Raw genomic sequence first — 22,991 nt, forward strand, 5'->3', positions numbered from 1 at the left:
GTATGTCGCCTGCACGTTGCCGTTGCATCAAAACGAACACCACAATTTTGGTATGTGCTCTTTCCATCTTGCTTTTTTGTGTAAAATGTGAATCCATTGATCTCATACCCTTGATACTTAAGATATGTACTCAAAGGCCCCTTGGCTAAGGCATCCAGTTGATTACCCAACTTTATTCCAAGCAAGCGATGTCGCAACCAGCTGACAAATTCCTCCTTATGTTTTTTATCTAGTCAAGCATGTGACCTGCTTGGATATAGAGTTTGTAGCGATTGCCTATGCTCGTCAATGTATGGCATCACACCCTCGGCTTGTTGGAGAATAGTGAACTGTATCTATCTGAAATAAATAGGGTCGTCTACTGTAACAGATTTCTCCCCTATCGTTCCTTTGCCACGTAGTCTTCCCTCATGATGAGATTCTGGAACTCCGACCCTTTTGATGTCCAGATAATATGTGCAGAACTCAATGGCCTCCTCCGTTGACCATCCTTCAACCATGCCCCCTTCTGGCCTGAATCTATTCCTAACATACCTCCTAAAAACTTTCATCAATCTTTTGAAAGGGAACATCTGATGCAGGTACATTGGGCCAAGGGCTCTAATTTAGTCAACAAGATGAATAAGCAGATGCAATGAGATATCAAAGTAAGTCAGCGGGAAATGCATATCAAGCCTAATGAGAGTTTTGACTATGTCCCGCTGCAGCTGCTCTAGCGTGGACACATCAATGACCTTTTTTGAGATCGCGTTGAAGAACGAGCAAAGCTTTATGATTGGGGCGCGGACCTTTGGGGGGAGGATACCATGCAGGGCAACAAGGAGCAGCTGAGTCATAATGACATGACAGTCATGGGCCTTCATAGGGCCATAGTTGAACTTGAGTTCTCTCATGTTCACTAGCCTCTTCGGGTTCGCACAGTAGCCTGTTGGGACTTTGAGTTCATTGAAGAAAGAAATAAGCGCATGCTTTTCTTCCTTCTTCAATGTCCATGACGTAACCGGAAGTTTGAACTAGCCATTCTCTAGCTCCACGGGATGCAGCTCCTTCCTGATTCCCAAGTGTTGCATGTCCTGGCGTGTGGCTAGTGAATCCTTCGATGTCCCCCCGATGTCCATCAAGGTGTTAAGAGTGTTAGCGCACACGTTTTTAGTGATGTGCATGGGATCAAGACAGTGGCGTACACTCAGAAATAGCCAGTAAGATAGTTTCTAAAAAACCAATTTTTTCTTCCAAACACTCCAATCAGGCGCTGCTACTGCATTATCCACCTTCCCAAGGACAACCTCTAGTTTATTGAGTTCTCAAAGTATCGTAGGCCCATCTTGATATTTTGGAGCTAAGCATTTCTCAATAGTACCGTTGAAATCTTTTCTGTTCCTGCGGTAAGGGTAATCCTTAGGTAGGAACCTATGGTGTCCTATATAAACTATCTTTGAGTTATTTGGTAGATTTACCACGTCGGTGTCGTCCAAGCACTCGATACATCCAGTATAGCCTTTTGTCTTCTCTTTGAACAACGAACCTCAACCTGGCTGGTCAGTGATTGTAGCGATAAGTACTCCCTTGATCATGACATGTTCCTTTTTGTACTTGTCCCAAACATCCAGCACACCCTTTTCAAACATCTCCACTAGTTAATCGATCACTGGTTCTAGAAACACATCGATGTCATTCCCAGGTTTTCTTGGCCCTTGGATCAGTAGTGGCATCTGGATGTACGACCGCTTCATACAGACCTAAGGTGAAAGGTTGTAAATATAGAGCTTCACTGGCTAGGTGCTATGATTGCTTCTAACCTGGTCAAAAGGATTCATCCCATTTGTGCTCAAAGCAAACCAAAGGTGCCTTACCTCTCCACCGATGTCCTTATAGAACATAGTATTGATAGTCCTCTAGTCATGCCCATCGGTGGAGTGCCTCATCATTGTATCTTTCTTACACTCTTTGCCATGTCAGCACAAATATCTTGGCTGACTTTGCACATGCAAACATCCCATGCGCCCGGGGAGCTATAGGAAAATACCAAACGACCATTACGGGACCTCCGCTGGTCTTGGTACCCTCATCTAACGGCCCTTCCTTGTACCATGGAGCTCCACACTTGGGGCACTTGTCCAAGTCTTTGTATTTTTCTCTACGGTACAATATGCAATCATTGGAACACGTGTGGATTTTATCAACCTCGATGCCGATGGGGCAGATCATTTTCTTGGCCAAGTATGTCTTTTTTGGCAACTCGTTTTTTTCTGGGAGCATTTTCCTTATTATTCCTAACAACTGATCGAAGCCTTTATCGCTCAATTTGTTTGTCGATTTGAACTCTAACAGCATGATGTTGGCTTCTAGTTTGCTCATTAGACAATCCCTATACAATGGTGTTTTGCCATCTTATCTTATTTTCTCTAGCTTTCGCAGTTTTCTTTCACTAAGACATCCGGTCTCTACATTACGTAGCAGCTGAGAAATGCCATCGTTATCCTCGGTGTCGTCAGCTAGCGTGTTCCTAAACACATTATTAACTATGGGCATAGGTTCCGTGTTGACACTGGGTTCCTCGTCACCATCGTGGATGGCTATGTCAGGCATGTCCACATCATCATCGTTTTTCTATAGAACATTCACACCAACCTCGCCATGCATAGTCCATATCATATAGTTTGGCATGAATCCCCTAGTAATCAAGTGCGTTCATATAGATTCAATTTGACGAAAGTTCCTTTGATTCTTGCAATCTTTGCATGGGCAAAAGACAGGGTTCCCATTCCCAGCATGGGCTTTGGCATCAGTGATAAACTAGCTGACGCCATGCATGTACCGCTTGTCCGTTTGGGACAGATGCATCACTCTCGATCAATCTCTGCACAAAAAAACTAAGACAGTAATTACAAAAAATTAATAAGAAATCGAGCTTCATGAACAACAATTGTAGCTCGAAAGTACCATTTTTGGAAAACATTATTGTACACTAATTATTGGAAAATTAAAATTAGTAGCCCCGGACCTATAAATTGAAAATCGTAGTAAAAAACAATTATTGCACAATATTGAAGAATAACTATTCTACTCTACTTCTAAGAACTAATTATAGCATCACATACTAACAATGATGATCTTGACCACCATGGAATAATTAGCCACAAATTTAAATGTGTTCATAGACACCAACCGTTTGAATGATAGATTCGCCACATTTTTTAGCCTTGCACAAATGTCCAATTGGAAAAGTGCTCTCTAGAATGGAGAAAGAACTAGAATGAGAATCAAGCAATGTTGCCATAAAAATGAAGCTAATTAAGCAACTAAATCAAAGGAGTGGATGTTTGTTACTAACCTTAAAGCAAAAAGATCAAGCCATTCTTCAAAATCCAAGCGCTAGCTTTATGGTGAAGAGCAGACGCAACAATGGAGGGAAGGGCCCAAACATGCGCCTCTATTCTCGAGATGAAAGAGAGGAGGAAGAAGAGGACGGCTATAGCCTTTTTGTGTTGTAGGCTTATCATCGTCGGTTCTTGGCTAGAACCGATAGTGATAGAGCCCAATCACTATCGGATTGTGGCTTCAACCAGCAGTGATGAGTGGCCGCCAAAATACTACCGGTTCAAACCATAAACCGGCAATGATGTGGTGCTTCACTGCCGGTTTTAACCCAGCCCCAATCATTTTCTCATTTTCAAGCTCATAACCGGCAGTGAAGGTACATCACTGCTGGTTCTCACAAATCCGGCAGTGATGAGGCCGGCAGTGATGTCCAAATCTGATGTAGTGAATTGAACTCTAGAGTACTCGGGCATGACTAGGTAGCATGGTTTTGGCCTGTATAGGACTAGCCCATTTCCGGTTTGAGCACATGAAGCTTTTGTTCTTATATTCCCACTACCTGCATGGAAAACTATGTTGAGAAATCGTTCTAGCACCTACAGTAACATAACACAATATAAACACGGAGATAGGGAGGGATGAGAGCTCTTTATTTCTTCCTTTTGGCTTGTCGGTTGCCCATTACAAAGTTGACATGATGGATCGCCTATTTATAGAGGCAATGGACAGTCAGCATTGTCCACGAGTCTACTCCACCCTTAGAGATGATGCGACCACCATGGAACAAGTCAGGGAAGCATAGCTCTCAAATCAATGATGATGTCGATAGGAAATCAAGATCTACCCTACCTAGAAAACCTAGAAATATATACATCAACAGCCTCAATCCCCAGTCCCCATCCTATCTGGAGCCAAACTGGCTACCAGAGGAGATTGGCATCGGAATCGACTCGTCCCTGAGCCCACCGACCCCCCAGGAGCGGGCAGTCTACTGGAACCTCTAGGTCCTAGTAGAAGTCACCGCCATCCAATAGGTGGAAAGCTCCGCGTCACGACTTCGACCTGCACCCTCTCTCCCCATCGGGGGGACGAGGATGCACCAGACGGATCGCTCCATTTGCTCACCACCACAGCCATCAGGCCTAGCTTAGGGTGCGGTAGTCATGCCCCGGTCCAACCTAGCACCTGCTCCACACCAACCATAGGTACATGAGCAGCCCAATCCATACTAGGACGCTTGTAGCTTCATCAACCGATGTTGGGCTCGACACGATAACAATGTCCACCATATGGCAGCAAGCGACACGGACCCTGGCCAAACCATCGAGGGAAGCAGAGAAACACACCCCAGGCGTGGTCATTGGCAGACGACCAAAGCCTCAGCCCTAAGAGCCTAGGGCCATGGGCCTTCAGTTGGCGTATCCAGAGAGCACCATTCCCACAGCATTTCTGGCTGCCCACCAACATCACCAAATACACTAGGGAGACCAACCCAGGCATTTGGCTCGAAGACTTCTGGCTCACCTGTTGGGCCAGAGGAGTGGATGATGATTATTTCATCATTCAATACCTTCCCATTTGTGTGGGGGAACATGTTCAGGCATGGCTCGAATTCCTTCTGCACGATAGCATCCGCGACTGGATGGACCTCAAGAGAGTCTTCATTGGGAATTTCTAGGGGACGTACGTCCGCCCGAGAAACTCCTGGGACCTCACGAGCTATCAGTAGGAGCCCAATGAGTCCCTGTGGGATTATATCTGTAGGTTCTCCCAATGATGCAACTCACTACTACAGGAATCAATTTGCACAGCGTGGCCAAAATGCGCTCCGTGGCGGGCACCTCTTTTGCCCGCCACGGTTAACCGGTGGCCAGCCAGCGAGGCCGGCCACCGGGGCGCCCGCTGCGGGAAATTGGTTTACCGCGGCGGGCAACCTTACCTGCCCGCCGTAGGAAATAGTTATTTACTATGGCAGGCGGTATGAATCGCCCGCCACGGTTAATACGGTTTACCATGGCGGGCTCTTTAAACTGCCTGCCACGGTAAAGAGTTGATTTACCGAGGCAGGCATTTTATGGTGCCCACCGCGGTAAAGCCTGTACAAATACAGAGCACAGACCCTCCATCTTCTCCACGGGTCTTCCTCTCTCAAAACTCATGGGGGGAGGCTTTGCCCTAAAATTTGAGGAAACTTTTGATTTGAGTTGAAGGGCTTGGATTTGAGGGAGGAGGACATCATAAGAGGTTCATAAAGGCTCTCCCTCTCTCCTTCCATCCTCTCTCTCTATTTCCATCACCTAGAGTTCTCTTTAGATCTAGATCTAGATCTAGATCTAGATCAATTTTAATGGAAAAAATGATGTCATGTATTTCTTTAACCTTAGATTCATCATAGATGCATGGTTCATCTTTCACATCATCATTTCCTCTCTTTTTCATGATTTTGGACGTAAAAATCATCAATTTCTCCTAATTCTTCTTTATTTAATGTTGATTGTGATAGATAATGTTCGTAGATATGATGGATAGATCAGAATGGATGTACTGGATCGATAGAGTGAATGATCCGCGGTACCTCTTTGAATTAAGGAAGTTTATTGCGGTTGGTAAAGCTCACCGTGAGAGACTAAAGCGGATGACAACCATATGTCCATGTTCTCGTTGCAAGAACCTGAAAGCCCACTGAGACAGCGAGGTGCAAACTCATTTGATCATGTATGGTTTTGTCGAGGGCTACACAGTCTGGACATTTCACGGTGAAAGAGTTGGTGCGAGTGGCGGTGCATCTGGAGTGAGCTCTTCGACGCCAACGACGACAGCACCACCGGTGAATAAAGATCCTTCCATAGTAGCTGCGCCAGCCGACAGTGACAACAGTTGTCATGATTACATCATGGTGGATGATCTAATGCAAGACATGGCCGACGAAGCTGGCGACGGTGGTGATGGTCAGGATACTGTGAGCCAACCCGAGGATGTGTAGCTTGTTGAAGATCTAGTCAAACACTTCAATGAAGACAATGTTGTGTTGGGTTGCCCAAAGTGGTTGGAGAATTTCAGAGAGTTTAAGCAGGCGGCAGTTGATCCTCTCTATAAGGACGGCGGCGATTGTCCAAAGGAGTGCACGGCGCTCCGTTTTAACCTCCATATGTTGATGTTGAAGGCTCGTCATGGTTGGTCTGACACTAGCTTCAATGAGTTGTTAAGCTACCTTGCCACCATGTACCCAATGGCTAACAAGGTGCCTGCCAATACTTATCGGGCCAAGAAGCTGATTCGGCCAGTGGCGATGAAGCTTAGAAAGTTTGATGCATGCCCTAACCACTGCATCCTGTATCGGGGCAATGAGTATGAGAATTTGACGAGTTGTCCGCACTGTGGCTTTAGTCGGTACAAGAAAAATGCTGGTTGTCGCGTGGATGCAGAAGACGAGGGAGGCTTGCGGGGTGGTCGGAAGAAGAACAAGAAGGGGGCAAAGAAGAGCAGTGTGGCCAAACAGATCTTGGCTCAGCAGGACGATGAAGAAGAGGGTTACACGCACAGGAAAAGTCCAGCACTGTTGGTGTGGTACCTGCCCATGACCGATCGCCTGCGTGCAATATTCGGGAACCTGGATGATGCCAAGCTCATGTCCTGGCATGCATTAGTTGACCGCCTGAACGACGATGGCAAGCTACAGCACCCATCCGATGGCAAGTAGTGGAAGGATTTCGACGAGGCCTACCTAGAGTTTGGCAAGGAGCCCAGGCATGTTAGGTTTGTGCTAAGTACCGATGGGATGAACCCGTTCGGTGAGCTTAGCAGCTCGCACAGCACTTGGCCCATTGTGCTCACCATGTACAACCTACCTCCCCATCTATGTTAGAAGCGTAGGTACCTTATGCTGACCATGCTTATCTCTGGACCAAAGCAGCCCGGCAATGATATAGATGTGTTCCTAGAGCCGTTCATAGTGGAAATGAAGATACTATTTGATGTTGGGGTCCAGATGGTGGATGCATCCCGCAAGGAGAAGTTCACACTAAAAGCAATCATCTTTGTCACCATCACCGATTACCCCGGTCTCTTCTCACTGTCGGGGTAGATCAAAGGGAAGACTGGCTGCGTAATTTGCATCGACGAGACCTGCTACACTTACCTTAAGGGATCCAATAAGATGGTGTACATGAGGCACAGATGGTTCCTCACAAAAACTCATGGGTATAGAAGAAGTATTATGAACAAATACTTTGACAATCAGGACGAGCCACAGCGTGATCAACCGACGCAGACTAGTTGGGGGACAAAGGTGTATGAGATGGTCAAGGACATGGATCAGGTGGAGTTTGGAAAGAAGAAGAAGCCGCCTAAAGAGGGGAGCAAGCAGACAAGGAAGCGAAAGCGGGACCAGACGGAGGAAGTCCCCGCCGCCGTTCCTTTCAAGAAGAAGTCAATTTTCTTCAAGTACCTGTCGTATTGGAAAACACTGAATACACCCCATGCCATCGACTGCATGCACCTGGAGAAAAATGTCTTTGAAAGCATGATCGGTGTCCTATTGGACATCAAGGGCAAGACAAAGGATGGTATCAAGTCACGGATGGATCTTGTCAATCTAGGCATCAGGTCGGACCTTCACCCGGGACCGCCTCAGAACGGTAAAGTTGATATCCCGGGTGCGGCCTACAACCTAACGCAAGACAAGAGGATGACTTTTCTTAAGTTGCTTAGGGGTATCAAGGTGCCGACTGGTTTCTCTTCCAACATCAAGAGCCTGGTCTCTGTGAAAGACCTCATAATGACCGGCTACAACTCACACGATTGCCACATCATGCTGACGGTGTTCCTACCAATTGCGATTAGGGCTATCCATCCAGAGTACGTGAAGATGGTCATCACACGGATGTCATACTTCTTTAATCGCATCACCCAAAAGGTCATTGATAAGGCTGAGCTGCCTGCCCTGAAGGAGTTCATCGCGGAGACCCTTTGCCAGCTCAAGATGTGCTTTCCACCATCTTACTTTGATATTATGCCACACCTAATGATGCATATGGTCGATCAGATCCATCAACTAGGCCCCGTGTACCTACACCAGATGTGGACGTATGAGCGGTTCATGTCCACCCTCAATAGATATGTCCATAACCGCGCTTATCCGAAGGGCTCTATGATCGAGGCATACACAATGGAGGAGGTCGTGAACTGGTGTATGAAGTACATAAGAGATGGGAGGATGATTGGGCTACGTGTCCATCACCACAAAGGCAAAACCTCAGGGATGGGGTGCACAGGCCGAAAAGTGCGCACCGATGTGGCAAACCGAATGGTGCAAGAAGCTCATTATAGCATCCTTCATCAGTTAGTGAGCATGGAGAAATATATTGAAAAGAACCTAGAAGAGATCCACGCCGCTAATGATGGACAACGCACGGAGGCATGGGTCCAGAACCAACACAAGAGCAATTTCATAGAGTGGCTCAAAGAGCAACACATACCCCTTGAAGGATGCCCTGATGAAGATACGGAGACCGTTAAAAGGCTTGTGTTAGGCCCATCCAGCCAAATCACCATGTGGCAAGGGTATGACGTCTAGGGCTATAGGTTCCACACGAAAGACAAGGACAAGAAGAGCTCGGCACAGAACTGTGGTGTTCGATACGAGGGCGAAGAAGAGTACACGGGCCAGAGGAGGCAATACTATGGGCAAGTCGAAGAAATATGGGAACTTGACTACGGCCAGAACCTACGCATAACCATCTTCCGTTGCCAGTGGGTCAAACCGAATGCGATTGCAGTGGACAGTTATGGGCTAACCACCGTGGACCTCAAAAGTATCGGCTACAAAGATGACCTGTGGGTACTAGCAACCAATGTCGCACAAGTGGCCTACTATATATATGTAGAGGACCCAAAAAGGCATGTGGTTGTGTCTGGAAAGCAGCGGATTGTGGGAGCTGATGGGGTGTAGAGTCCCGAACAATACAACAACTACACAGAGCTCGAGCTTTTTACCGATCATCCAAAGAAGATCAAGGCCATCGAGGACCGATTCAATAAGTCTAGGATGATGCCATGGGCCCGCCCCGATGGTGAGAAGAGGACAGTGAAAGCACCTACACCAAAATGATTTATGTATCCCGGAGACCATAATAATGTATCCTAGAGACTCTATATGTAACAATCCCAGATACTCTATATGCATGCATCAATCTACTCCATGGCATCCGATGGGTTGTCGGCCGCAATGACTGCCATGAGGGCAGTGCTCATCAGTCATCATAACCATATTAGCTAGGTTGGACCTTAATGTTTCTTGAGATAGGACCATAATACTGTTGTTTTATAATAAGCAGTCCTGGTTGCTTGTCTTTACCATAGCGGGCAACGTAACCGCCCGCCGCGGTAAACATTTCCCACGGCGGGCTGTTATGTTGCCCGCCATGGTTAATCACAACCTATATAAGCCGTCCCCACCCTCAAAATTCTAAGTCTTTCACGCGGTTCAGTTTTACCCCGAAGGGCTGCCAAAATCTCACGCCGTCGCCGCCATCTCCACCGCCGATTGAGCTCCTCCGCGCACCGACCCCTGCCCCCGTTCTCCTCCCCATGCCCGGTCCACGCCCCCGTCCTCCTCTCCCTTGCCCGTGCCCCACCCCCGTGCTCCTCCAGCGGCCCGTCACCAGAACCCTAGCGCCGAACTCTTCTTGCCGTGAACTCTTCTTGCCATCACCGCAAGCGCCAAACGGGCAGGAGTTCTCGGAGAGGGGATTCGAGGTAAGTCGAACACCACCCTACTACCCGTCCGCATCAACCCACCTCTTCATTTGCTCCTGTGACAGTTTGTTGAGAGAATGCTCTGCTGTTAGTGTTTGCTTTCCTCTGTTTGCCCACGCACCCGCACCTGCACCCATCCACCCACACCGCACATAGGGCTTTGTACCTGTATGTAGTTGTTGATGACAAGGCGATGCACTATGGTTAGTGGCTAGGCGAGGCCTGTTGTATCTTGCTCGTGTAGGCAAGGTGTTTGATGGAATGCCTCAAGGCATCCTCCTACTTGAACTGCATTCAGCTTCTTGCGTACCTGGTGCCAGACTCCATGGGGAAAACTTTGATGCTCGTGTCTTGCTTACTAGGTTCACAACACAAATGGATTTTCGAGCTTTAGTTTCCTGCCAGTTTACATGTTCAAATCAAATAATACTCATATGGTTTTCTAGGGCGATTGCCATTTTGTTGTGCTCTTGTATTAGCACAATTTTCCTTTAAAGAATGTGTTCTCCCTCCTCTCACCTCCACCCTGCATTGTTTTGGTAAAATGGTGCCACTCTGTTCACAGATCAGACTAGCTGACATTAGAATGCCTCCTCCTGCTTGTCCTCCATCTCCTCCTTCAGCTGCTCTATTTCTTCAATGTTGACGTGAGATTTGGTCAACAAACTCTGATGACCGGCCACTGAGATCTGACGTGAGATTTGATGTATGCCCCTCATCTGGGATCTCATCTGGGATGAACTTTGCCATCCCCATCAACACTATGGTACAGTCGGTACCGAGCCTAATAGTATACGGGACCTCTGTGAGCAATAGGTTTTAACTCTACTGTACATTAATCCATTGCCTACACTGTACTACCTACACTCTACTGTCTACTGCCTACACCCTATAGCTTGATGCAAATTTTTTGATTTGTGAAAGTTTTTTGAGATGGCTAGCTACTACTTATCCCCTTACTGGTACTCTACTGCTTGATGCAAAATGGTACTTGTATTACCTATTTCTCTCTACCACTGTTGTCTTACTACTGCTGCTGCTACTCTGAATTCAACTGAACTGCTATACTACACTTGGTGAATTTTGAACTGCTATACTACTGATCTATGATGCTTTTGGTGAACCGTAGCATTTGAATTCAATTCTTTTTGCTGCCTATGATGCCAAAGAAATTTATGACAAAATTCTGAGCATATGCCACTGCCTATGATGCACCTTGCCTTTAAACTAATTCTGAGCTAAATTTGTGAGAATTTTGAGATGAATTGGTCACTCTGCTGCAATTTTGCCAAATTTGATATAATTTGTGAGAATTTTGAGATGAATTTGTCACTCCCTCCTATACTACTAGTATACTACTACTACTACCTACCTCTACTCCCTCCTGTACTACTACTAGTATACTACTACTACTGCCTACTACTTTCTAGTAGTATACTACTACTAGTATACTACTACTACTGCCTACTACTACTCCCTCCACCTCTACTCCTCTACTCCCGCCTATACTACTATTCTACTACTGCTGCTCCTATTTTTGATTTGTGAAAGGTTTTTGTTTAATGGGGCTAGTTCCTTTTTTGGCATATGCAATGATGAACTTTTAAACTTATTGCTGAGGCAGTGGCATATGCAATGATGTGAACCCTTTTATGCTGAGGTAGCGGCGATGATGATCGAGTGCCCCCGCTAAACTAGGATGGCTTGTATACCAGATACAAGCAACCAGTTTAAAAGCGATGTGATGACAATGGGGCAAATCTGAGCCAACTACTACTACTTTACTACTCTAGTACTACTCTACTTTACTACTCTAGTACTACTCTACTTTACTACTCTATAACTGTGTCTATACAACTGAAATATGTATTCATTGTAGCTTTCCAATGGCGGAGGAACCGATAAGCAAATGGCGCGACCCTACCCCTAGTGCATCATCATCAACTAGCCTCGAGAGCCAAGTGTCCGTGACCCCGAGGCCAACAAAGAAATGTCGTACAGAGGACGAAGATGATCCGACCTACCAACCGAGGGACGACGAAGTTGAAAGTGCGCGGTCTCCAAACCCTGAACAAATGCCGGTGGTGCCTCGAGAATTGAATTTCGAGGAGGAACAAGTCAGTGACAAAGAACCCCCTGCTCCATCTCCAACCACTTTAGGCAAGTCTAGTGGTCAGAGGACAAAGCTGAGAAGGGGGGAACACGGGAGGCACCGGAGGGAAATCCACAGCGAAGTCCATGTGATCCATGAGGTGGGACCAGAGGGAAACCCGTTGTCGCCACCCATGGTCCTTGCCAAGTTCAGCAACCAAGTGGCATGTATAGTCAAGGACAAGGTGGAGATCACTTGGGAGGAGTGGAACAATGTCCCGGTCGATTACAAGACACATATCTGGGGTGAGGTGATGAGGAGCTTCCATTATCCCAAGGACGCCAATCTAGACAAGTGCAGGGAGTGGGTCATGCACGTGGTAGGAAGAGCCTTTAGGAACTTCAAGTCCATGCTGACTAGGTACTACCTGAAGCTAGGCAAGTCACCCTGTGTCAAATACACTATGGTGAAGGAACATCACTGGGAAGAGTTCTGCAAACAAAGAACAAAAAAAGAAGCAAAGGCAAAGAGCGCCAAGTTCAACGCACTCGCGAAGAAGAACCTGCACCCCCACCACTTGGGCATGACTGGGTTTGCTGGTAAGAGGCTCTAGTGGCAGGAGGAAGAAAGGGCTAGAGCTACTGCCGGGCTTCCCGATCCGTACGACGGTGTAGACTTGAGGGCTAAGGACTTCATTTATGCCCGCAAGCTGAAGAAGCTCAAGGAGGGTGCGATCAAGTTCAATGAGCCTAAGTTCGAGGAGGTGGAGAGGGCTCTCATCGAGGCCACTAAATCCAAGGACAGCTTTGAGGTTTGCAGGGGCCAGGACTTGCTGACCCTGGCGCTGGGAACTGCCGAGCACCGTGGCCGCGTCCATGGCATGTCGTCGAAGATGAGCCGAAACTCAGTGGAGTCATGGCAATCCGATGCTGCCACATACCGGTCAAGGCAGAGGTACAAGGAGGGTGTCTTTTAGAAGGGCTATGATCAAGGCATGGCCGAAATGATCAGTCGGTCCATAAAAGAAGCCTTCATGAGCAATGACCTAGATATGGTGTCGATGAGGTCACAGATGCTTCGCCAGGCTGGCATGGCCATGCCTCAAGTTCCACAAGGGCAGACACAAGGGCAGCCATTGCCAATGATCGAGGATCACCCAAGGCACCCCGTCGACGACATCTGGCAACCCATGCACATCCACCTCAACATCCCGTTCGGTAGGGCAAAAAAGTTGACCATGGGTGAGGGTTACATGCACCCCAAAGAAGATATCAAAGATTTCAACCAAGACCAGATCCCTACCAACTATGCTACCGTGATACTTACATGGTATGCGACCCAATACGAAGAATTTGAAATGGAATATCCAACTGCACAAGGGGTAACGATTCTTGGAGCTGCCATTAGCTCCGAAGTTCTGTGGAACAAGGATGACATAGAGATCATTCTCTCGACACTGACTTCTACGTTGATGGCGACACCAGCATCACAACCATCCATTGCCGGATCTTGTCCCCCCGATGATCCGGATCACGGCGACGACGATGATGAAGGCAATGGTGGGGATGACAAGGGAAGGAAGTCACCCCAAGGCACAAGCCCTCACCCTCGTTCTCCTCCTCCAACAACAAGTCCACCTCCACCTCCCGACAGTCCATCTAAGGGCACAAGCAAAGGACCGGGAGGCACGGAGGAACCGGGGGCAAAGACACTGCCTGCTGCCATTGCGAGCACAAGCCACTGTCCTCCACCACCGGCGAAGACTAAAGGCGACCAAGGGCATCTCACATACTCACTTGAGTTCAAAAGGTATGGTAGCGGCGAGCATAATTTGCTAATAACTTTTCTTTGCCATAATATGGTACTAACATTTCTATCCCAGGCCGAGATCACCTTTCCATCTATTTCCTGAATCGAATGACTGCCCTGACCATTACGAGCATGGGAAGTTCATGATAACCAAGGCCCAGCTCATCGATGAGGAAAGGTGGGAGACAAGGAGGTTTCATCTCTGGTACATGGAAGCGGCAAAAGCTGGCCTACATGGTTTTCTAGTCAAGGTTGTGGCGGAGTACTTCCACTTGCCCGGCAATGATGTAGAACTCCCCGTGGACTTCCATGACATGTACAAACTACTACGGGAACAAGACCTTGACATCACCCAAGTCACCTTGTTCTCTATGTAAGTGATGAATTGCGAGTTTCACATATCACCTGCCTTTGAATCGGTCAAGACTACTTATATATGCCACGATGGCTTGTCCTTGTAGGTTGATGGCCTATATATCCAAGGAACTAAAACTTGATGTTATCTATCTATCTCCAATGCATATTGCTCAAAGAGTCATCATTGGTTACCACCTAGATGACAATCAACCTACCATGAAAGACTTGTGTCGGGGACCTAATACTAGGGTACCCCAGAAGGTTTAACCAATAACCACCGAACGTTAAAAACTTCTGGATGCACAAGAGCATTGCTTCACCCCTTACTGGGGTGACAGGAGCTTGGTTCCACCTCGCTCGACACCTTTAGGGTGGGCTCGGTCTCGCCCGAGGGCTGAGGATTAGTCTTCGTCTCGCCCGACGCCTCTAAGGTGGCTCTGCCTCGCTCGAGGGACTTAGGGCTAGTCTCTATCTCGCCCGACACCTTTAGGGCGGGCTTGGTCTTGCCCAAGGGCTAAGGGATAGTTTTTGCCTCGCCCGACCCTAGAGGGGCAGGGTCGGTCTCGCCCAGGAGATAGGGATTGGTCTCCGCTTCGCCCGACGACGAGGATGATAGAGACAGGGCAAGACAAGACATTTGGGTCAACCATGGCTCCAAGAACCATACCCTGTGCCCTGGTAGGAAAAGTACTACCAGGGGAGGATGGGACGGGTGCTTTAGACCCTTCTGGGCACAGCAGGGCCCGAAAGGTTGTACAGGTGTGTGCTCCTCACCCTGTAGAATTGTAGGCGCCGCCTTCAACCCTAGGACATGGAACCCGACGAAGATATATGACAACCACTACACTCTAGAAGAAGATTTGCTATCTCCATGAACGACGGGAATTCTGTCACCACGCTGTAGACCCAAGGGAGCAGCGCCCGCTTCCCGACCCCTTAGGTCCAAAGCCAAAAGGCCTTGACGTCGGCGTTACTCCGGACCCCGACCCCTCGACACTCCGACGAAGACTCACAAGAACCAGAAGATGTGTGGAGCAAGGCTAGGAAAGGCTAATAAGTCAAAACCACTGTACTATAGCCCATACCCTGAGCAGGACAACATTCTGTAATCAACCTGACACACTACAGGGACATCAACAGTGTTGTAGGCACTTATCTTCCTTAGCACTCATCAGAATGAAGGACCAGGCTGGGTAGACGTGAACCACAAGATTAGATAAAGCCCTCATCCTTGTAAAGCCACCCCCTTGATCTATAAAAGGGGATGCGCCTATCCCATAAAGGAGGGAGAAGAAGGGAAGAAGACCAAGCACTCATACACACAGTCAAGCGGCCTCAAAGCTCTTTGCCTCCTTTCAACCCATCCATCAGAGACTTGGGACCAGTCCCTCTCTTGATCGTTTGTACCCCTTACTGCAGACCATTCATGGTGCTAATAACACGAGCAGCAGCAAACTGGACGTAGGGACATTCGGCCCGAACCAGTATAAATCTTGTGTCCTTTAGCGCACCATCCGAGCCTAACGCACATTACTATAAATTTACTTGCCGGTGCTTGTATGAAACACCGATAGTTGGTGCACCAGGTAGGGGTCTTCTGCGTTCCAAATCAGGCCTCGGATGGCCACCCACGCAATCACCTGGGCCCCGGCGCACACATGCATTTCGGCAACCTAGATTTCATCATCACACTAGGAGGAGAGCTGGCGCTGACTCACTCAGCTGCCCCATCTCCCCCTTCCATCAACCTCAGTCGTCTTAGGCTTGAGGGCCCGCCGGGCAACTCCCGGGGAGTCCCATCATCAAAGGAGGCCTCTCACAACACCACCCTATGTCCGGAAGGGTCCATATGGGGTGCCCCGATGGCGTTTCTGTTTGGTCTCCACAACACTGCGGCGACCGCTGGCCACCTTCTGGCGCTATGTATGGTTCAATCACCCACAGACATCGAGTTCGTGGGGGCAATTGAGTGGGATACGGAGACCCTCTATGAGCTCCTCAACAAGGAGTCGGGATCGTTCTCTAGCTCAGATTCCAGAAGAGGGAGCCACCACCCTTCTCGGGAGTGCTTCATGACGCAGACCCCCGAAGGTCACGTCGAAAGCGCCTCTAGGGAAGAGGTCACCCCTACAAACAACCCTGACAGTGGATCCAGGGAAGAGATGACAACCCCATCTCGCCTAAGGATGGAGCAGCTGAGGGCCCGTCAGCAAGAGATCGATGAGGCCGGGCAAGGGCTCGTCTAGGAATACACGGACATCAATCGCGAGATTGAACGCCGCAAAGACGGGGGGCGCGTGCGCGCCATGGCCCGCACCGTACATCAAAGGATCCTCACCGACGATGGGGCCCTTCCTCACTTTGCCCGAGCTAGCCAGAACATCACCGCAGCAACCGCCTTACTGCATAGCCTTCCGGAGGCCACGACGTCCGAGGATCGCCGCGCTCACCGGGAGATTCGCACGTTGCTCGAGCGTGCAGCGGCGCAGCAGGTAGAAAGTTCGTTGTCTCGATGACGTGAACCCAACACCAGCCAGCGTGCACCCTCAGTGCGTCCCACCAAGGACGCATCCATACACCAAACATCGCCAGCCGGCGGGCAACCCTCCGTCGTCCCAGTACATCAATGCCTCGGCCATGGCCACGACGTACACAGCATCATCGATGCTCGGAGACGTGCCCACGGCGACAATGGAGAAGCAGCATGCCGCGGCTATCATCCCCGATGTGGTGGGCGCTACGATAGCAACAAGGACCGAAGCCCAAGCCCCGGCCTACCAGGCCCTCAGGCCTTCAGCCGACACATCCTCAACGCTGCGTTCCCCCTAAGGTATCGACCATCTACCAACATTCCTAAATATTCTGGCGAAATAAATCCCGAGCTTTGGCTCGAAGACTATCGGCTTGCATGTTAGGCTGGTGGTGCGAGTGATGACAACTTCATCATTCACAATCTCCTGCTATTCTTGGCCGATTTGGCTCGAGCGTGGCTGGAGCACCTGCCGTCCAATGCTATTCAAAGTTGGGCGGATCTGATGGAGATCTTCGTGGGTAACTTCCAGGGCATGTACAAATGCCCTAGAAACCCATGGGACCTCAAGAACTGCCGCCAGAAGGCCGATGAAACCCTCCGCGGGTACATCCGGCGTTTCTCTCGATAGTGCAACGAGCTCCCGAACGTCGCCGATGCCGACGTGATAGGAGCCTTTCTGTCCAGGACGACCTACGAATCCCTGGTCCACAAGCTAGGACACAGGGGCCCATGGACTACCAAGGAACTCCTGGACATCGCCACCAGTCACGCCTCTGGAGAGGAGGCGGTCGGAGCCATCTTTGATCGCTCCGACGGAAAGACAAGATGGAACAAGGATGCCGGCGAAGGCGCCTCCAACCGTCCCGCCAAAGGGAAAAATAAGAAGCAATGGCGTGACAACTCACTCGTGGTAGCTGCTGACCGCAAAGGTGGCTGGAAGCCCGCGGAGGGCACTCCAAACCACTTCGAGAAAATGCTCGAGGGGCCATGCCCAAACCACACCTTCCTGGCCAAGCACCTATACAAGGAATGCGGCCTTATGCGCAAATACTTGGCTGGGGGCCTTAATAAGGGGGAGCAGGGGAAGGAGCATGTCCCCACCACTGACGACGCAGAGGAGAAGGACAACACCTTCCCAACACCAACCGGTGCCCTCATGATCTTCGGAGGATCAACGACCTATGACTCTAGGCACCGCCAGAAGGTCACACGTCGTGAGGTCTATACCGCCGGACCGGCCACGCCAGCCTTTCTCCGGTGGTCATAATCCGCCATAACCTTCAATCAGACCAACCATTCGGATGCCATCCCACACCCGGGAAGGTATCTGCTTGTCGTCGACCCAATCGTCGGTCCAAAGCGGCTCACCAAGGTACTGATGGATGGAGGCAGCGGCCTCAACATCATGTACGCCAAGACGCTCGGCGAGATGGGCATCGACCGAATGCACCTCCGTCCCATCCGAGCACCTTTCCATGGCGTCATGCCTGGAAGGCAAGTCATGCCACTAGGGCAGATCGACCTGCCCGTCACTTTTGGGGATCGGTCCAATTACCGGACTGAGACCCTCACCTTCGATGTAGTGGGGTTCCCGGGGACTTTCCACGCCATCCTGGGGCGACCATGCTATGCGAAGTTCATGGTCGTACCCAATTACACGTACCTTAAGCTGAAGATGTCGGGTCCCTGTGGGGTCATCACCATCGGCACCTCCTTCCAGCGCGCTTACGAGTGCGAGGTCGAATGCTGCGGACACGCATCCACAGTCATCGCATCCGAAGAGCTTGCCACCCTCAGGGAGGAGGTCATTGAAGGGACACCCGATGCAAAGAAGTCGTCCGGATCGTTCAAATTGGCAGAAGGCTCTAGGGAGGTCCTCTTGGATCCCAGCAGCTCCGAGGGCAAAAAAGTCCATATCGGGACTGCGCTCTCCTCCGAATAGGAAAGCGCGCTCGTCGACTTCCTCCATGCCAACAAAGACATCTTTGCGTGGAAACCCTCGGATATGCCGGGCATCCCAAGGGAGGTCGCCAAGCACACCCTCTAGATCCTCCCGGGCTCCAAGCCGATGAAACAACGCCTGTGCCGCTTCAACGAGGAGAAACACAAGACCATCGGCGAGGAGATAGCCAAACTACTGGCCGCAGGATTCATTAAGGAAGTATACCACCCAGAGTGGTTAGCAAATCCTGTTCTTGTCCGAAAAAAGAACGGGAAATGGAGAATGTGTGTCGATTATACCGGCCTCAACAAAGCGTGTCCAAAGGATCTGTTTCCTTTACCACGAATAGACCAAATAGTCGATTCCACCTCGAGGTGCGAAACCCTCTGCTTCCTTGACGCATACTCCGGCTACCATCAAATCACGATGAAAGAATCCGACCAGCTCACGACATCTTTTATCACGCCCTTCGGATCATTTTGCTACATTTCAATGCCGTTTGGTCTAAAGAATGCTGGGGCAATGTACCAGTGTTGTATGCTTAATTGCTTCAGAGACCTCATCGGGCGAACCGTTGAGGCCTATGTCGACGACATCATAGTCAAATCCAAGCAAGCTGACCACCTTGTCGCCGACGTTGAACGAACCTTTGCTAAACTCTAGGCAAACGGCATCAAACTCAATCCCGAAAAATGTGTTTTTGGGGTCCCGAAGGGCATGCTGCTCGGCTTCATCGTCTCCGAGCGCGGCATCGAAGCCAACCCAGAGAAAATATCAGCCATCACAAGGATGGGCCCAATCCAAAACATAAAGGGGGTTCAGCGGATCACAGGGTGCCTTGCCGCCCTCAGCCGATTCATTTCACGCCTCGGCGAATGAGGACTCCCCCTTTATCGACTCCTGAAGAAAACTGACCGCTTCGAGTGGATAGCCGAGGCTCAGGAGGCGCTTGACATGGTTAAATGATTTTTAACTAAGCCGCCGGTCCTAGTTCCTCCATGCGACAGAGAATCTCTCCTACTATATATATCAGCCACCACCGAAGTGGTTAGCTCCGCCTTAATAGTAGAGCGAGAGGAAGAGGGGCACACCTTTAGGGTGCAGCGCCCTGTATATTTCATCAACGAGGTTTTATCCAACTCCAAAACCCGCTACTCCCAAATCTAGAAACTTCTCTACACCATCCTCATCACCAAAAGGAAGCTACGCCACTACTTCGAGTCACACCCCGTGACAGTAGTGACGTCGTTCCCCCTCGGCGAGGTCGTTCGTAGCCATGACACTATGGGAAGAACCGCAAAGTGGGCACTCGAGCTGATGGATCAGGGCATTTCTTACGCCCCCCGAACGGCGATCAAATCTCAGGCACTAGCCGACTTCATCGCGGAGTGGACCGAGGTCCAGATGCCACCAGCAACCGTCGATCAAGAGTACTGGACAATGTATTTTGATGGATTGCTGATGAAGAAGGGCGCTGGGGCTGGACTAGTCTTTGTATCCCCCCTTGGAGTCCACATGAGGTACATGGTTCGGCTTCATTTCCCCTCATCCAACAATACTGTAGAATACGAAGCGCTCATCAACGGCCTATGAATCGCCATCGAGCTGGGCATCTGATGCCTCGACGTCAGAGGTGACTCTCAGCTGGTCGTCAACTAGGTCATGAAAGAGTCATGCTACCACGACACCAAGATGGAGGCATACTGTCAAGAGGTCTGATGTCTAGAGGACAAATTCGACGGCCTCGAACTCAATCACATCCCTAGGCGCCTCAACGAAGCGGCTGACACGCTCGCAAAAGCAGCATCCAGCCAAGAGCCAGTCCCAATAGGCGTCTTTACTAGTGATCAACACAAACCCTCGATACACTACGCGGGATCGAAACAAGCCGATGATGGCCCTTCTAGTCCAACCCCCGGGGCCGATCCACCAACTGCTCCGCCCGACCCCGAGGTATTGGAGCTTGAAGAGGACCCAACAGTGGAGTCCGATCCTCCCGATGGCTGGAGAACGCTTTACCTCGACTATCTCCTCCACGACGTACTATCGACCGACAAGACGGAAGCCCGACGGCTCGCACGACGCGCCAAGTCCTTCGTTCTTGTAGAGGGCAAACTCTACAAATGAAGTCACATCGGAATTCTACAACTCTGTATCCCTGGCGAACAGGGAAAACTTCTGCTGAGCGACATCCATGGTGGAGCATGCGGTCATCATGCCACACCAAGAACCTTGGTTGGGAATGCATTCCGACAAGGTTTCTACTGGCCCACCGCAGTAGCCGATGCCGAGCAAATTGTATGCACCTGCGAAGGGTGCCAATACTACACTCAGCAAACACACCTCCTGGCCCAGGCTCTCCAGATGATCCCCATCACATGGCCCTTCACAGTCTGGGGGCTTGACCTGGTTGGGCCACTCAAAAAGGCACCCGGGGGCTTTACCCACCTGCTTGTCACCATAGAAAAGTTTACAAAATGGATTGAAGCTCGACCAATATCCACAATCAAATCCGAGCAAGCTGTACTGTTCTATCTCAACATCATCCATCGCTTTGGAGTACCGAACTCCATCATCATAGACAACGGCACGCAGTTCACCGGTAGGAAATACGTTCGCTTCTGTGATGAACAACACATCTGAATCGATTGGGCAGCCATCGCACACCCCCAGACGAACGAGTAGGTCAAGCGCGCAAACGGCATGCTTCTTCAAGGCCTCAAACCCAGAATTTTCAACTGGTTGAACAAGTTCGGTGCGCATTGGCTCGCTGAGCTCCTGGCTGTGCTCTGGAGCCTAAGGACAACTCCTAGCCGGGCCACCGGCTACACACCTTTCTTCATGGTCTACGGTTCTAAGGCCGTTCTCCCAATGGACCTCGACTATGGAGCACCAAGAATCAGAGCATATGACGAACAGGGAGCCGAGACATCTCACCAAGATGCCATGGACCAGCTGGATGAAGCCCACGACATCGCCCTCCTCCGTTCAGCTAAGTACCAGCAAGTGTTGCGGCGGTACCACAGCCGACGGGTGCGGGGTCGAGCCTTCAACGTCGGAGACCTCGTCCTCCATCTTATACAGAGCAACAAGGATCGCCATAAACTCTCCCCGCCCTGGGAAGGGCCCTATGTCATCATAGAAATACTTCACCCAGGCGCCTACCGGTTGAAAACCATCAAAGGCGAGGTCTTCACCAACGCCTGGAACATTGAGCAGCTATGTCGCTTTTACCCTTAAAATAAGCATACGCTCTTCCTTATTAGTTTTTGTCATAATAATACCCCGATCCTTAGTGACTTCCGACCCCTACAAATAGCAAGGGGTCAGACCTCACTCGGGGGCCAGCATGAGATCATAACATATGACATATATAATACAAATATTACGCTTGCAAAAAATTCCTGTGTTATACTTACAAACATTCTCTAAGTTTTCCATTCGCCTCATAAACGAGTCCCAAGGGCTAAGATCTTGGGAACCAATTCTGAATACAACTGGTAGGACTACGAGACACCCACGCCCCAGTGGCTGCAACCTCTTTGCTCACCAGTTCAATCAGAATTAGTTCACCCACGTTCCAAGCTTCTTATGACTTAGACCATGAGAAGAGTCAAAAAGCACTAAAATCATTCCTACAGAAAGGAGAGAAGATAAAAATTGCTTGCCATAAGCAAAGGATGTAATTTCGTTCATTTTTTGCACAAATTCATCACTTACAAAGCGATTTCATTACAAAAAGGAACAATATACTTATAAATTCAGAGGACTGTTTACTCGGGGGCATCCCCACAAAGTTATTTCATTATAGTCTCTGCTTAGCTCTACTACAAGTACTACTACAGTCACCGCGACACGCTCTCCATCGGTGATGCCCAGGGCATGTACACGGGCCAGCTCATCTACTGCGGTCGCTACGCCACGCTCTCCATCGGCGACATCCCGATATCCCACCGCTTCGCTGGATCCTCGAAGGCGCCACCATCTGCGACGTCTCTGCCGGAGCATCCGGGGACTACGCCATCATCGTCAGCCACAACCTCAACAATGATGCCACCGCCAGGGCATCTGGGGACTATGCCATCATCCCCAGCCATAACCCTGACAACAGCGTATGAGAAGGAAATGCCTCCCGCCAAAGGAGGAGCACAGCGGACGACGGCACAGTCGACGACGTACGA

Source organism: Miscanthus floridulus, chromosome 7, assembly GCF_019320115.1.
Source record: "Miscanthus floridulus cultivar M001 chromosome 7, ASM1932011v1, whole genome shotgun sequence".
NCBI classification, from domain to species: Eukaryota; Viridiplantae; Streptophyta; class Magnoliopsida; order Poales; family Poaceae; genus Miscanthus; species Miscanthus floridulus.